This window comes from Camarhynchus parvulus, chromosome 14 (genome assembly GCF_901933205.1).
Source record: "Camarhynchus parvulus chromosome 14, STF_HiC, whole genome shotgun sequence".
Taxonomy (NCBI): Eukaryota; Metazoa; Chordata; class Aves; order Passeriformes; family Thraupidae; genus Camarhynchus; species Camarhynchus parvulus.
The window spans coordinates 3,563,731-3,580,847 of NC_044584.1; the positions used below are offsets into that span (position 1 = coordinate 3,563,731).

At 43.7% G+C, this 17,117-nt stretch overlaps 1 protein-coding gene across 14 annotated transcripts in view; it reads left to right on the plus strand.

Annotated features, from left to right (window-relative positions):
* Positions 1–17,117, plus strand: part of MAPK8IP3 (mitogen-activated protein kinase 8 interacting protein 3) — an 82,033-nt gene that overhangs the window by 12,272 nt on the left and 52,644 nt on the right. The window lies entirely within an intron of this gene.

Genomic DNA, 17,117 nt, shown 5'->3' on the forward strand with positions numbered 1-17,117 from the left:
CCGTTTATTTGAACCACTGCCCACACTTCAGTAGCCCCACCTTTGTCCTGCCTCCCTGGCTGTGTGCCTTGTCATCCCTTCAGCTGAGTGCTTTTTGTGGTGATCTTAAGTTCAGTCAAAATCACCACATAATTTGCACCATAATTCCAGATAACAAAAATACCTACAAATAGATCTTTTCCCTCACAAAGGAAGACAAGTTAACACTACCAGCTTGTGTAATTTTTTTTTCCTTTTTATATTGTTAATTCCATTAATATTTGTTTCACTGTCTATTGTTATCCATGCTCTCTCTCTGCTCAGCATTTAAAACCAGTGCACCAGTGTCTTTTATCTCCCTGAGTGGAGGCATATGCTAAGCTATGCAGGAGGCAACTGTGGCTTCAATAATGCAATGTCATACATGAAGAAAAAATATTTTGGAAGAAATTAAAAACAGGCAGGCCAAAGTCTGTGCAGTGGTTGTTGAATGCTTTAAACTTGCTATACTTGTGGTATGATGAACTCTCTGATTTGGAAGAAGATTCACATCTATGCTCTTGAAATAAGGAAACTCATCTAAACTAGTACTTACCAGGGAATTTTACTGGGAATGCCTCTGTCCAAGTGCCCAGCTTTCATAGAGCAGTCTGCTGTGTGAAGAAGCAGTGTGTGAAGCAGGAGGTTGTGCATGTTACAAGGTGGTGGATGTCTGACAGCCACTCAGTGTGTTAATAGTATATACTATGTGTTTATACACACACATTAAGGTAATATTAGCATTAAAATGTGTGTAGCTGTAGTAGGTATAGCCACATCACTGGACACTGTCTTGGTTTAAGTTGAATTACTTCAGACTTGAGCCCTGAGGACTTCTACTGCATAGTAATTTTTGCCCCAGTTGCATAGCTGTTTTGCCACCAGCATTCTCAAAAACACCCACTCTCCCTTAAGAACTCAGGGCAGCAGCACTGGATGGGACTTCCTGAGTCAGCATGTCCAGTCGCTGAGTATTGCAGGAACTTGAGTCACATAATCAGTTTCATAAATATATATCAAGCTTGATTAAACCTCCTGCCTCTATTCCTCCCTTCCTCAAAATTGCCGTGGAATTCTTTTTTTGGGTTTTAATTCATGGCCTGGTTTTCCTGGTTTGTTATTGTGCTATCATTGTCTTTTACTATTAGTGAGTTTTTGCCCTATCAAGTATTTATTTCTTTATTTTTTAAGAGAAACTGGTCCTGTCCTATCTGGTCTCTTCAGGGTCCTGGAGCCAAACTCTGTTCCCTTGCCAAAGAATGCAGATTTGCTGGCCTGTGGCGTGTGTCACCTGGCCAGCCTAGTCTTGTTTTATAGATTCCCTCATATTTTCCTTGAGTGACCTGTAGCCACATCTGATGCTTGGGCTGATCCTCTCTGAAAGGCAGAAGGAATAACGTGATTTTCCAGGGAAAACTTACCCGTGCCTTACAGCGTGTGAATGCTCTCTGTGAGTGTCCCATGGCCTTTCTCAAAGTGTTAGTAATAAGGTTTATGTGAGGGCTTTCACCTTCATTAGCAAGTCTGATGTGGCCTATATGACATGGAGTGGCTGAGATGGAAGCATGTCCATCTCCTCTCTGCCCTTCTTGGCTGCAGTTACACCTGGCCCACAGCATGTCACTGTGAGGCGAATTACCTGATGGTTCCATCATCAGCTCCTTCCTCTGCACCCTTCTCCTCACAACACAACTGGTGGTTCTGATGTGCATGCCTATGCACTCAAGTGCTGTTCAGCCCTGTGTTGCTCTGGTCTCCAGAATAATTCAGTTTTTCTCTCCAATAGTTTGTTCTCTTTAGTGCTGGTGACACCTCCTGGTCTAGTGTCATCTTCAGCACTTCATAGTCATACCTTCTTTCTTGTTGGCCATCCCGGTGGAAATAAGGTCAAGGCTGTTCTCAAGGCCAGCTGCTCTGCCCGAAGCCCATCTCTTCTGTGTACACCCCTTTCTTCTCATGCATCTTCTGTCCCAATTAACCTTGTCATTAGTCCCACCCAGAGATGAGAGAAGCTGGATGCATGAACACTATCTGAGGCAGAGCCTGGAGCCGGGTCCAAGATGTGGGAGGGTCCCTCTGTATCTTCTGGCTGTGTTGGAAGACCAGGCCTACTTCATGGAGAGCATCATAAAGGAAAAGTAATTCTCCGTTGGAAAAAGGCTCAGGTCCCTTTGAGCAGGAATATGGGAAATGGTAATATTTGCATACATCAACAAAAAGAAGATATTTATTTCACGGAAGACACTCAAAGTCCCATCTATGGTTATTAAATATCTCCTAGATAAAAGATGTCATTTTGACTTCTTGAAGTTTAGTATCAGGAACAGAAATCTTTTATCTCCAAGCTCTGCAGATATAAAGGTAATGTTATTTCACTATGCTTCCATGGAGATTGGAATGGTCTTTCAGGAGTGCATTTGTCTTTGAGGATAGCAAAGATTCCAACACAGGGCATAGCTCAGAGCATCTTTCCACTGATGCCAAATTTTTTGCCTTTTTTGCTTTTATATATTCTCAATGTTCTTTACACATATATTTGTAGCTCTGTAGCCTATTGAAGCTATGTACTGTGTGTCCTTCTGGGCTAATAAATTCTAAAAGCTAGGTTAAAAATACAGTTAAAATGACATTATATTCTGTTCTCTTTTATGATGTCTTGGCCATTTTGCTAATAATTGGCCATGTTTACAGTCAGCTTTATTTGTCAGCAGAGACGTTACCTGAGGAAGGCTGTATTTTTCCATATGAAATGCTTGTATGTGTGTCTTCATGTGATTCAGGGTTATATACATCTTAATTACTCAGTATAAAAAGGTTATTGTAATAATGCATTTCTAATATAAAATTCCTCCAGGGCTGATACGTAATGTATGCTATGCTGGGAATATGGTTTGAACTTCAGGCCAAGCTCTGCAATGAAAACGTAAGAGTTTTCACACTTGCCACAGCTGTGATGGCACAAATGCACTCAAAATGAGGAAACCACAGGAAGCAGAACAGGGGACACTGGAGACCACACAGAGCAGAGCAAGGGACATCAGAGAACACAGCTTGAATTTGCTGAGTTTTGTGACAAGTACAGGGTAAGATTTTGAACAACTATGAAATTTGAGTTGGTAAACCAGTTGTGAATTTTAACAAGTGTGCTGTAGTTGCAGGTTTAGATTGTTGGTTCTTCATGACAGAACTGCAGCTCTGTTCAGCTCGTGGCCTCTGTCAGTGCAGTGTGGGAGGGTGAGAGTTTGGCGTTTTGGGCTGTGTCCTGTAACACTTACAGTGCAGACAGGGTCTACTGTTTGCTGTAACCCTTGGTAGATGGAGAAGATACAGTCTGTTATCAGAATTTACTCCTACCAATGGTGTGCTTTCTCATGACGTCAGGATCAGGTGTTCGCTCTACAGGTACTATGACTGTGATCACTTGGAACAGGGTCTGCTGAAGGCAAGTGCTGTCCAGGAGAAAGGGTGGCATAGCTTGGAGCATCCCCAGACTGTAGCGGTCCCTACAGACATGAGCAAAGCTCAAGAAACTACTTCAGCTATACCCTTAGCAACTGCCTCGGCCACTGTATTTTCAGTGGACATATGGCGTGTACAGTGAAGAGTGCGGTAAAATATGTCCCTTTTATAGGATTTAGAAGGATTCAATTTGGACCAATGGTAAGGGTTCAAGTCCTAGCCTATAGGGTTACAGGGATATGCTCTAGGGCGGGGGGTCAAGGAGGTCAGGAGTAAAATTTGCTGTCTCACTCTCTCATTCAATTCTCCATGGAGCTTTGCCTTGAAAACTGCTTCCAAACGCTGAAAAAAGCCCAAGATGAGAATAGCTCGCCCGCCACAGTCCTCCTCAGAGGAACAAAGCACCTGCAGTTATTCTGATTCTGATGCAATGTATACTGATCCATGGGCTATCATTAAAATGGAAGCAACAAAGTCTGGGGAATGGGAGATGGCACACAGAATTAATGTTTTTCCTGTAGAATACAAACAGGGCAGAAATGGTGGCGAATCGGCTATAAAAACCTGGAAGCCTGTTTCAAATAAGGAACTAATACAATTGAGAAATATAGCCAAAGATCATGGTAGAGGGTCGCATATTTTTAGAAATTTCCTGGAAGCCATGTTCTCTGTACGTGGCTTCCCCACGATATAAAAAATATTTCAAACTGCCTCCTGTCACCAGCAGAATATATGTTATGGGACATGGATTGGAAAAAACATTTGAAATAATAATCAGATGCATATGCTGCAGATGCTAATAAGACAAATTATACGGTTTAACAGTTGGCAGGCGAAGGAGATTTACGAAAACCAGCAGAACAGTTGGAAACCTTGAATAAAGAGGTATTGCAAGACATAGCAATTGCAGCAAAAACCTCCTTACTTGTCATGCATGATGAATCGTTACCAACGATGCATTTTTCTATGGTTAAACAAGGGATAGATGAAAGTTTTATCAAATTTGTGGACAGACTAAAGGACACTTTGGAGAAACAGATAGAGAGCACAGAGGCAAGGAAGGAACTGTTATGTAAGCTTGCCTTGAGTAACTCAAATGAAAAATGAAAAGCCATTTTGAGGTCTCTACCAGTGAATAGCAACCCAACCATAGAGCAAATGCTGGAATGCTGTACACGCCATATGTCCACTGAAAATACAGTGGCCGAGGCAGTTGCTAAGGGTATAGCTGAAGTAGTTTCTGGGGCATATGCAGTCATAACCTCCAAAGACCAAGCCAAATGCTATCACTGTGGGGAATCAGGGCATTATATAAAGGACTGCCCAGAAAGGTCACCACCTAGATTCCACTGCAACACCCAGAATCAGCAACCAGAAGCCTTTAAACGCCTTTCCGAGCCCGGCCAGGCCCAGGGTGCAGACATCAAATCAAAGGCCACCCAGACCCAACAATGTACCGTCCCAGGACGTCCCGGACCACAGCAAGATGATCCAACACACGGGACGACCCCAATCGGCACCCGCAGGCAACTGGTAACTGCTTTGTCCATTGACTTTAATAGTGAGAATGTTCATCATGTTCCCACAGGCAAATATGGGCCAAAAAGTGGTCCTTCGGACATTTTAATTATGGGTGATTCTCTTAATAGCCCAAATGAAATCTTCATTGTTCCAGAAGTGCTGACAGTGCAGCCAGGACAAGAGATTCTTGTCCAGGTATATTGCATGGGCTTACCATTCTTTCTTTCAAAGGGAACCCCAATAGCACAAGCCTTTCTACTCCCAAAGGATCTCAGGGAACAGATTCCGCTCAACCCTACAGCAATGTGGGCACAAGTCGTAGGACCAAGCAAGCCTTCTATTGACTGCGGCCTTACCTGCAAAGGAGAGGAAACCCACCTACCAGGGATGTTGGACACCAGTGCTTACGTGACCATCATCACTCACTCAGAATTGCCAGCACACTGGGATCTACAACCTGCTGCAGGCATGATTTCCGGGATTGGTGGAACTACAGTATCCATGAGAAGTAAGAACAGCGTCATGGTGGAAAGGCCTGAAGGCAAGATGGCATACATCTGCCCATTCGTGGTAAGGGCTCCCATCACCCTTTGGGGCAGAGACATTCTATCTCAGTGGGGAGCTTCCCTACCTATTCCCACTCAGGATTTCTAATCGGGGCCACTGAGCAAAGCGCGCTACCAGAAACACCCCAACTCACCTGGAAAAGCCACAAGCCAATCTGGATCGAGCAGTGGCTCCTCTCTGAAACCAAACTGTGCGCTTTAAACAAACTCGTGGAAGAATAGCTCGCAAAAGGCCACATAGTAGAGTCTGACAGCCCTTGGAACTCTCCAGTCTTCGTCCTACCAAAGCCTGGAATGAACAGGTGGAGGCTCCTCCATGACCTTTGCAGAATCAACGCGGCCATCGAGGACATGGGCCCCCTCCAGCCAGGCCTGCCCTCCCCATCGATGCTGCCTAGAAACTGGATACTTGCTATCATAGACATTAAGGACTGTTTCTTCAGCATACCTCTGCACCCGGAGGATGCTCCACGGTTTGCCTTCTCCATTCCCTCTCTCAACAAGGAGGCTCCGCTCAAAAGATACCATTGGTGCTATTTGCCTCAAGGACTAAAATGCTCACCCAGCATTTGTCAGTGGTACGTGGCTCACATCCCGTCTTCCATTCGGAAATCATTTCCAGATGCTACCGTATGCTATTACATGGATGACATTCTGGTGTGTGCTTCAGACAAAGCTTACTTGGACAAAATTGTTAAAAAGACTATTGAATCCATAGAAAAGGCAGGTATGGAAATCCGTGAGGATAAAATACAGTACACCAGCCCATGGACCTACCTCAGAGTCCAGATCTGGGAAAGGACCATCGTACCCCAGCAGCTCACCATAAACGACGACCCAAAAACCCTAAGGGACTTACACAGCCTCTGTGGATCCATCAATTGGGTACGTCCACTGCTAGGACTCACAACAGAGGACCTGGCTCCCCTGTTCAATCTTCTTAGTGGGCCAAAAAACCTGCACTCTCCCTGCACTCTCATGGAAGAAGCCAGAGGTGCCATCACCAAAGTCCAGGAAGCCCTGTCTTCTCATAAAGCCCGTCGCTTCGAGCCCAGCCTACCTTTCAAGTTCATCATGCTGGGAAAAGCAACTCGATTCCATGGACTGATTTTCCAATGGGACCCCCAGCCTCGAGACCCTTTGCTGATACTGGAATGGGTTTTTACAAGCAACCAGCCCACAAAGACACTTACCACCTACCAGGAGATCATAGCACATCTAATAAAAAAGGCCAGAACTCGTCTCCGCTCTCTTTCAGGCTGTGGCTTTGAATGCATATACTTGCCAATAACTTTTAAAGACTTTGAGGACTTGATGCAGACCAATGAGAGTCTCCAATTTGCCCTAGATAGCTATACGGGCCAAACTTCAGTTGAGATTCCACAACACAAACTTTTTAACCCTAGTGTAACCTTACACTTGATTCCAAAATGAATCCAAAGTAGAAAACCTCTCAATGCTCTAACTCTCTTTACAGATGGCCCAGGGTCTTCCCACAAGTCGGTAATTACATGGAGAGACCCCCAAACACAAAATTGGGAATCTGATATAGAAATCGTGGGAGGATCACCACAGATTACAGAGCTATCAGCTATGGTCAGGGCTTTTGAAAAATTTAAAAATGAACCCTTCAGTCTGGTCACAGATTCAGCTTATGTTGCTGATATAGCTATGAGAGCAGAACATGCTCTTCTCAAAGAGGTTTCTAATCCAAAGTTGTACCGACTGCTTTCAAAATTAATACACCTGATGTCCCAGAGAAAGCAACCTTACCATATAATGCATGTGAGGTCACACATAGACCTCCCAGGTTTCGTTGCAGAAGGCAACAGAAAAGCAGATGCATTAGCAATGGCAGCAGAAACTGCTAATGTTCCTAACATCTTTGCTCAGGCAAAGTTGTCACACGCGTTTTTTCATCAAAATGTGCCTGCCCTTATGAGAATGTTCAAACTCCCAAAGGATCAGGTAAAGGCTATTGTTGCTGCTTGTCCAAACTGTCAAAACTATCAGATACCATCTATGGGGACGGGAGTTAATCCCCGAGGTCTGAATCGCTGTCAGCTGTGGCAAACAGATGTAACTCACTGTGCACCTTTTGGAAAGTCAAAATACCTACATGTATCGGTTGACACGTTTTCAGGAGCAATATTTGCATTATCACATGCAGGAGAAAATGCATTGCGCACAATGAAACACTTTCTCCTCTCTTTTGCCTCCCTGGGAGTACCAAAGGAGATTAAAACAGATAATGGACCAGCCTATATCTCCCGCAAGTTAAAGGACTTCTTCAATGAATGGGGCATAGGACACAAGACAGGCATACCTGTAAACCCCACAGGACAGTCCATCGTGGAAAGGACACATCAAACCCTCAAGAGAGTCCTCGATCAACAGAACAGAGACACAAAAATCACATCTCCAGTGGAAAGACTTTGCAAGGCTCTCTATGTCATCAACTTCCTGAACTGTACAGCATCAGAGCCTGATCCACCAATACTTCACCACTTTGCAAATACCACCCAAGCAAAGCTGACGGAGAAACCACCAGTGCTCGTGAAGGATCCTGAAACACACCAAATTTCTGGGCCTCATCAGTTGGTCGCTTGGGGTAGAGGATATGCGTGCGTGCTACTACCATCCAGTCCAAGGTGGTACCCAGGAAAAAACGTTAAACCATACCTAGGCACTACTAACACTACTCCTGCGAATGGGAACAAGAACCCTCCTGAGGCAAACACAAGACCACCTCAAAACCAAACCAGCTCTGCCTGGAGGAGAAGACGTCGCGACCACCAACAAACCCTAGAACAGACCGCCCCATTACAAGACAGCAGACAAAACTGAAAGCGAAATAATATGCTGCGGCAACAAGCCTTAGATAGCCTTAACACAATAGTGTTCTTTGAATTATGTGTTGTTACACCCCTCTTTTTGTATCTTAAAAAACCTATTATTCCCTCTCCCTAACATTTAAAACCCCTAACATTCTACCCACTCCTCCTCCCTTTGTGTAGCTTAAAAATTAAAAGAAAAGGGGGGGAGGGGGGGAACAGAGAAAAGAACATAGGAGAAAACCCTGTCGTCATAAAGATAACAAATTTTGCTTATATTCCCTATCAGAAGCCCTATTCCTGCCCAAAGATGAAAAATATCAAATATCTCCGTTGGTGCTGTCCTCACTGCCGCCTGGATGTTCCTCACCGCACCGCGTGCCTTCGGCTGGATTAGTCCACAGCCCAGTCATAATGTTTGGGTAACCTTAGCAAAAACATTAAAACAGGACAACGTGTGCTTGTCCATGGGAAACATTGATAACCCACTTTCCACATGTCTGGTAGGACTTCCTTTTGTAGCAGATATCTGGCCTGTCTATAACACAGAACTTCTCCGCACCACAGGTAGGAGTCCCAGTGTGGTTGATACTTGGGACGAGTGGACAAAAATTCTGCCCAATGCTCTAGAGGAACCCCAAGAATTAGATCTGTTGGGGTCCTCCAAGGCCGCATATTGTGTCATATTTTACTTTAGACCTCAAAGAAGCCATTGGCCAGAAATTGACATGAACAAACACACAAATCGGAGAGAAATATCACCAATTAACAAAGCCTATAACTCTCACAATTGGTGCGATTACACGGCTGAGGTGATTTCTATGTCCACTCTCCTTCCCAAAGTATTACCCAAGGGAACGTTTCTCATCTGTGGTGACAGAGTATGGGCAGGGATCCCCTCCCGACTCCAGGGAGGTCCCTGTACACTTGGAAAAGTTTCTACCCTTACTCCGAACATCACTCTGTTACATAATTGGAAAAAAGAAAGCAAATCAAAATGCCAAAAAAGGTCCCGCACTGAATTTGATGAAAATTGTGATCCTAGATTGTATAATTGGAACAAACCAAAAAGGATCGCTGTCTCCCTGTTCTTACCCTGGGTAGCTGCAGCTAAAGCTCTTGGTGAAATCAATCACCTTGGGTGCTGGCTCAGTAAACAAGCTAATGCTACCTCTGCAGCCCTGAGTGATCTCTTAAAGGAAGAAGAAACCACAAGACATGCTTCGCTCCAAAAGCGAGCAGCAATTGACTTTCTGCTGCTTGCCCACGGACACGGCTGTGAAGACTTCGAAGGAATGTGCTGCTTCAACGTCTCTTCACGCTCAGAATCCATCCATGCGAACATCCAGAAACTGAAAGATCTTGTGAAGGACTTGAAAGTAGAAAGAATCCCTGACTGGGTCAATGAACTTTTCGGGCAGTGGGGATTAACAGGATGGGCTGCATCTTTGGTTAAGGGAATGTTGTTGATTCTCCTTGTAGTTGTTGTTGTATTAGCTATGTTCTCATGCCTTGTTCACTGTTTTAAAAGAAATATCGCGAACACTTTTTTCTAAAAACATAAAGCGGAGTTGTAGCAGTCCCTACAGACATGAGCAAAGCTCCATGGAGAACTGAATGAGAGAATGAGACAGCAAATTTTACTTCCTGACCTCCTTGACCCCCCGCCCTAGAGCATATCCCTGTAACCCTATAGGCTAGGACTTGAACCCTTACCATTGGTCCAAATTGAATCCTTCTAAATCCTATAAAAAGGGCATATTTTAGCCCACTCCTCAGAAGAAGAGCTGTCTTGGTACCCTTCACATCCCTTCAATAAAGCCACCTCTGCAGAACCTCTGAGCATCTCTCCTTCTCCTTTCTCTCGTCTGCTGGAGCCTCAGCCCGGGCTGACCACTGCCTAGCAAACGAGCTGAAATCCTGAGCTGAAAATCACTATAAGAGCTGATAACTACCCTCGCTTGCTAGCAGGCAGCCTTGCGGCCATGGCCTGAGCTAAGCCTGGCTATTTGGGCTCCTTGTTCCTCTGGGGATAAGGCTCCCAATATTAATAAAGGCCATACCGAGGCTTATTAATACCAGACCATGGGTCTGTCACATCAAGGCACTGAGGAGCAAGATGAGTGATAATCAGGTGAGATGCAGAGAGCTCTTTTTTACCTGTAGATGACGCTGCTTTCAAGGAGCCAAAACATTTCTAAAATTCATGTTAGGTACAGCATGATGGAAATGCAAGAATGTTTTTATCATGGGGTGGACGACTAATGACCAATTTTCTGTTTTCTGAGGGTCCATTTCAGCTCTTGAGACCAGCAAGGGACAGTAGCTTTAAATATTTTTAAACTCTTTCTTTTCCCAAGAGAAACACTAAATATGTCTGTACTGCCTTTCTTCTGGGAATGTTCTCATGCAATGAAGTCAAGTTAATGTTGGTGTAGACAACTAAATTTCTTAATCTTCTACTTCATCTTTGCTAAATAAATGCCTATAGGGATAAAAAGCTGAATGTAGAATCACTGAATGGTTTGGATTGGAAGACACCTTTAAACCCATCTTGTCCTACTCCCTGCCACTAGCCCAGGTTGCTTCGAGTCCCACCCAGCCTGGCCTTGGACACTTCCAGGGATGGGTCAACCACAGCTTCTCTGGGCAACCTGTGCCAGGGCCTCCCCACCCTCACAGGGAACAATTTCTTCCTAATATCCCATTTAACCCTGCCCTCTGGCAGTGGGAAGCCATCTGGGCGTGTCTGTGGCCTCCTCTGGACTCGCTCCAGCAGCTCTACATCCTTCTGGTGAAGACCCCTGAACTGGAGGCAGCACTGCAGATGGGGTCTCACCTGAGTGAAGTCAGGGGAAGAATACCCTCCCTCACCCTGCTTCCCACGCTAAAAGGAAACCATAGCTGCCTCAAGTGAGGGGTTTTCTCCCACCACAGCTTTCACCCACAGCCAGCCCTGCACCCTCACTCAGGTCTGGACTGAACCCCAGCACTCCCTTTGCTGGGCCCCCACTGAACACACTGTCAGCCACCACAAATTAAGGCCACATAATGAGATTCCTGCATTTCTGTGCATCTCTGTCTCTGTTTGGTTTCTCACTGATGTGATGTGATGATTTCTGATGATATGTTACTATTTTTAGTAATTTTCTTCCTTTGCAAGAGACAAGAAAGCAGAAGCCAAGCAATTCACAATGTACCACTGCTCTTCAGAGGCATAGTCATTGTTTGGCCTTGGGATGATTTTGTGCTAGTTATTTTCCCTCTAAAGAGTAGTGTGTGAGCCATTGTTGTTTGCCATAATCCTGGCTTATTACAGATCAGTGATCCTGTTTAAAATCTGGGGATAGACCCTGGCAGAAAAAAAATCCATGTGACATTTATATATATATATATATAAATATATAAATATATATCAGATATCAGTTCCTCAGTTCCACATTCCAGTACTCTTAGATGACTGAGGTGATTAACTGTTTAATTATTCATATTCAGAAATTAATATTTGAAATTAGGTATAGAGGCTCTGGAAAAAAAAGAGAAAAAGTAATAAAATATTAATGATGGTGAGAACTCCTGGGGCTGGGGGCTGTTTCTGCTTCCAGTGCACCTAGTTCTTTGTCGTGATGAGAGACCAAAAAAAAAGTACTTAATTTCTTTACCATCAGTGGAATTCTTGTGTCCTTTTTATTTATCTTTTCTGAAGGTCTTTATTGCATCTCCATAAAGCTGGAGTTAGAAGCTGTGAATTCTTGAGGTGAGGGTGTGAGCTGAGCTCTGTGCAGTGAAGGCATCAGGGAAAAGCAGTGATGGCACTTGGCCATGGGAATGAGAAACCTTTGAAATCAAGGGCAGCTGCAGTAGCAGGCTCAACCTGGTATGCTGCACCACCACCAGATTTTTCTCTTGCCTCTTGACAGCACTAAAGTGGAAGAACGGAGTCATCAAATTTGCGATGTAGTGTTAAAACTCAGTAGCTTGGGCATTGGAGTTGTGGTAGAGTGCTTTGCAAAGAGTGTATTGGGTTATTTTAAGATGTATTTTAAAAGTCTATGAGGCTATTCTGTTTGGTTGTTTCTTTGGAGTTTTTTGGTTCCCTACTTGGATTCAAACTGACAGAGAGCAGGGTTAGATTGGCTGTTGGGAAGAAATTGTTCCCTGTGAGGGTGGGGAGGCCCTGGCACAGGTTGCCCAGAGAAGCTGTGGTTGACCCATCCCTGGAAGTGTTCAAGGATAGGTTTGGATGAGGCTTGGGGCAACCTGGGCTAGTGGAAGGTGTCCCTGCCCATGGCAGGGTGCTGGGACAAGATGGTCTTACAAACCAAAGCAGTTGTGTGATTCTATCCTTCTATTAAACGTTTATAATGAAAGAGCAGTATTTGTAGTGTCTGCTTTCAAAAGTCATTGGGATTGTACTGTTCTGAGGCCAGAATTGTGGATTTGATTCCTCTGAATATTCCCTGCTCTTAGGAAGGTTTGCTGGTTAGCATGAGTTAGCATCCACAGAACTTTGGAATTTCATCTTTGGGCATCAAACATCTGTGCAGCATTTAGGGAGGATTGGCCGGGCATAGACTGAGATAAAAAACACAAAAAGCAGGAGAGTAAATAATAAAGATTCTTTTTCTGTTATAACTGGGTTTGATGCTTTTTGTAAATATTACAGACAGAAACTGTTCTGATGGGAAGGAGACTTACAAATTAGTGTTTCTTCTGCCTGGTTGTTTTTACAAGGTTTAAAGAGCTGGGGTAATGTACTGGATCCTCTTCAAGTTACTGAGAAATTCCCACAGCTTCAACAGGGCCAGGATTGTATAGTCTCTCTGAAAGAAATGGAAAAAGTGAAATGCCAATGGATATTTGTTTACTGAGTTTTATTCACTCAGTAACATGTACATGCAGTATGACTTCCTCTGGGAGCCTGGTTAATCAAAAAAGTTTAAAAAAAATTAAAATCCTTTATGCAGTTTGTGTTCTCTGTTTCTGCTGCCTTGTTGCAAATTTTCAGCACCATGGGAAGACAGAGTGGTGTAGAGAGCACTGGGGATTTCTTGTGTGCTGGAGATACACTTGGTAGATTGAGTTTGGGCAGGAGAGATGCTGGAGCCAGTCTGGCTGCTTATCTGGGCCACCTGCAGCCACATGCCTTGGGCTGTGAGCCGCAACTTGAGGGCTGTGGTCCGGCATCCTGCTGGAGATGAAGTGCTGCCTCTGCTGGTTGTCTCTGGAGGCTCTTGTTCACAAGAGTAACTCATATGAATGTCAAGTGCCTGTTTTCTCCGAACTTCTGGTGCAGCTTAGTTGTACTTGTGGGTGTGCTCACATCTCTGGCTAAAGTTAGTTAAATCTCTGCTGTTTCTAGTGGCTAGTGAGATGTTTCCCTGGATGCTGTATGGAAGGTCTGTTGTGGCTTACTGGGGAAAAATAAAGCCTGCCTGAATACCCTGGTAAGAGCTCACTGGTGCCATGAAGAATGAGCAGCAGTGACATCTGGACATTAGGAATATCTTCCTTCGGCAAAACCCTGGCAGGAATTATTGTGGGTAAACCAGGACTCCTGAACAACTGACCGATATGATCAAGCAGAAGCTGTTTATTGTCTACATTACACACACTTTTATAGATTCTACAAACTACTAAGATCGCACTTCTTGATTGGTGCCTTTGTCTTGTTCCCTCGTTCTCTGCCTCCATTTCTCAGCGTCCGTGATTGGTTACCATGCAGGTGTTCAACAGTCCTCTGTTATCTAGTTCTTGCCATCCTGGTATGCAGTTTCTTAGCTTCTTCATTCTTATTTTAGCACAGTTTATGTCTTAGTAACCTTGATGAATTCCATAGTGCTTTGAGAAAATTCTGATAAGAACAGTTACAGATGATATGGCTGGTGCACACTGAGGTCTAAGTTGTTCAGATACATTGCTACAAGGAATCTTTTCCTTGTTCTGCTGTGTTAGCTGCTCACTTCACTCTGGATTTGGGACTTTTCCTGCTGTCAGACCTTGTGATGAGCATGGAGAAACTTAGGTGAAATGAATTCTGATGTCAGAGCAGGTACAAGGTGCTGCACAGCCAGGAATTGGATCAAGCCCTTGGGCCCCTGCACACAAATGCCATCATTTGATCTCCTCAGCACCAGGATAGGCCATCCTGCCATGCATTTATGAAAAATGCTGTTCTGCCCTACAAAAACTTAGGGCAATATTAATTTTTAATATAGTTGTCTTCATGTCTCTTTTCCAGGTGCTTAATTGATTTCTAGTTTTGTGTTTCTTTGATTACTTTTAGGTTGCAAAATAGACAGGTATGAGGAAAAAGACTGAGCCATATTTGTAGAAGAGTTAAAGTTAAGAGCAGGGAGGCAGGGGGTGTTGCATGTTCCTGGGTGGAGAAATGGGAGCAGGAAAGTGATGAAAGCTGAGCCACTGCGATGTGATGGGGATTTAGTCCTTGGCTGTAATTAAAAGGGTTCATCAGTAAAGCTTTAGCACAGAGTGCTTCCAGCAAAATCCTATGAGATAGAGATTATGCCAGGAAAACACTCTCTTGGAATAATTTCCATCAGCCTCTAGATGGAGCAAGTGAAACTGCTGCTTCTCAGCTCTGTTGCTCGTTGTCAGTGTCTGTTAGGACTTCTTTTCCTCTTTTATTAATTCTGAAATTATATTGTTGTTCTGAAAAAGCATTCAAAAATAAATCCACAAATTTACAAAGCAGGTTGTTTTATAAAGTTCTCAGAATCTATAAAAGGTTGCTGGGTGAGTGACTAAGGGATTTCAGTGTTTGATATCTCAGGAAGAAACACATTTAAAAATCTAAACCCTTGAACAATCTTAAAATATAATTAATAAGTAAATGTTTAGCCTCTGAGATGACTTCTTTATAACAGAAGAAAGGTGTTGGCATTGCTGCTGTTTCTAGAAAATTCTGTGCAAAACAGCCATCAGTGGGAAAAACCCCCAAGCCCTTATTACAGTAAATTTGAACAAGAAGAGGAGTAAAGTTAAAAACCCAGTTAGAGGTTAAAGGCACTGCAGAACACAGAGTGCAGGGAAGCAAGAAATGACTAAAGTGTGTTTGATTGTTTCTATAAATACAGATATGTAGGAATGCAAACTGAGTCACTGCTCCCAGGAATTTACTGAGCAGTTTTAAAAGTTTGCAAGAATCATAAATAACATGGCTTTCAGTCATTTGCAGAGAGGATCCAGTTTATAATGATGGTTCCGGTGTCTCTGCTAATAATTCCAGTAAAAGCAGTAGGGAATGGGCAGAGGTTTACTCTGAGAGTGCAGCAGTGCAGACTGGTTCATGTGCAGAATTTAACAAAATAATCTTACTGAGCATTTAAATGTGTTAGTTTCCCTGAGAGTCTTTGCCAAAAAAAGATTCTTACCAGTATCTGTCTCTTTTGAAGTAAAAAAAAAAAGCTTTAATTTGTTAAATTGAAATTCTAATGCCTCTGAGTTTGTGAGAGAACACTTCCCCCATGCAGAGGGCAGAAGGAGAGAGATTTTCCTCCCCATTATCCATGCTTTTAGACAGAGGAGGTTTCTCCAGCCAGTGTGCATGTGCTGGTGAATCTAATGGGCCTGGACCTCAGGAAGGTTTGGCAAACAGACGGAGAGAGAGAGAGGCAGGGTCAGGAGCAAAGCCTTGTGAGCTCTTCGCAGGCTCCCCTTAATTCCTGTGGGCTCCTCTTGGCCTTAAACATTTTTAAGGGTGAATTAAAGCCTGCATAGTTTAATTTCCTTCTCACTGTCATCCTCAGCAGCTCCAGATCCAGGGCTGCTCCCAACTATGCTCATGCAGCTCAGCTAGGTGTTCTAGTTACTGGACTGGGTGGTGCAAATAATGCTGTACTTTTGGCTTTGTTGGGTGGAACTATTCAGGAGTAATGTAATGAGACTTTAATTTTTGGGTTTATAAACCAGGCCAGGATGTGTACTGCGTCTGGGGGATAGGTTTGCAGTACTGTGGCCCTGTGAGCCTGGTGGTAACATTCAGGCTTGGTTTGCTGGAGAGAGGCATGTATTCTCTGAGCCTTAGAGACTTTCCCACCCATTTGTGTCTGGGATGGTACTAGAAGCAGCTGTTTCTAAACCTAGATGTGTGGGCTATGGGTCATTATTGCATTAGTGTATTCTGCAGAAGACCTCTGATAACCGTGTATCACACAAGAAACAGGCTGGTCCTGCAGAGATGTGGAGTTGCATTGACTTCCCAGGGATCCTGCTTAGTTTAAATATTTCATGATACTTTATTATATGATACGATATATTATACTTTATTATATGATATGATACTTTATTATATATTATATGATTTAATGGTATTATACGATACTCTATGACATTTCATTATATGGAGCCCCTGTGGCTCCAGTTCGTACTAGGAGTTGTGTAATATCCCACAGTGGAGCTGAACAGGATGTTCCACATGATTTACTCTGCTCTTGTGTGCTGATGTCCACAGCAGGGAGTGACTAAAGCTTGCAGGCAAGAAGTGACAGTTTACAGAAAGAACACCCTGAAATCAGGTATTTTCCTGTTGTGTTTTTGTTGTGAAATGAATGTATCTCTAAAACCTTTCTTTTGGTCCAGTGTCCTGTGCAGGAGTCACACTGCTGCGTGCAGCTGCCTCTGTGTTGGTGATAATGGGAGTGAACAGCAACAGAGTTGGAGCTTAGTTTTCCAAAAGATTTGCATGTTTCTGCAAGAC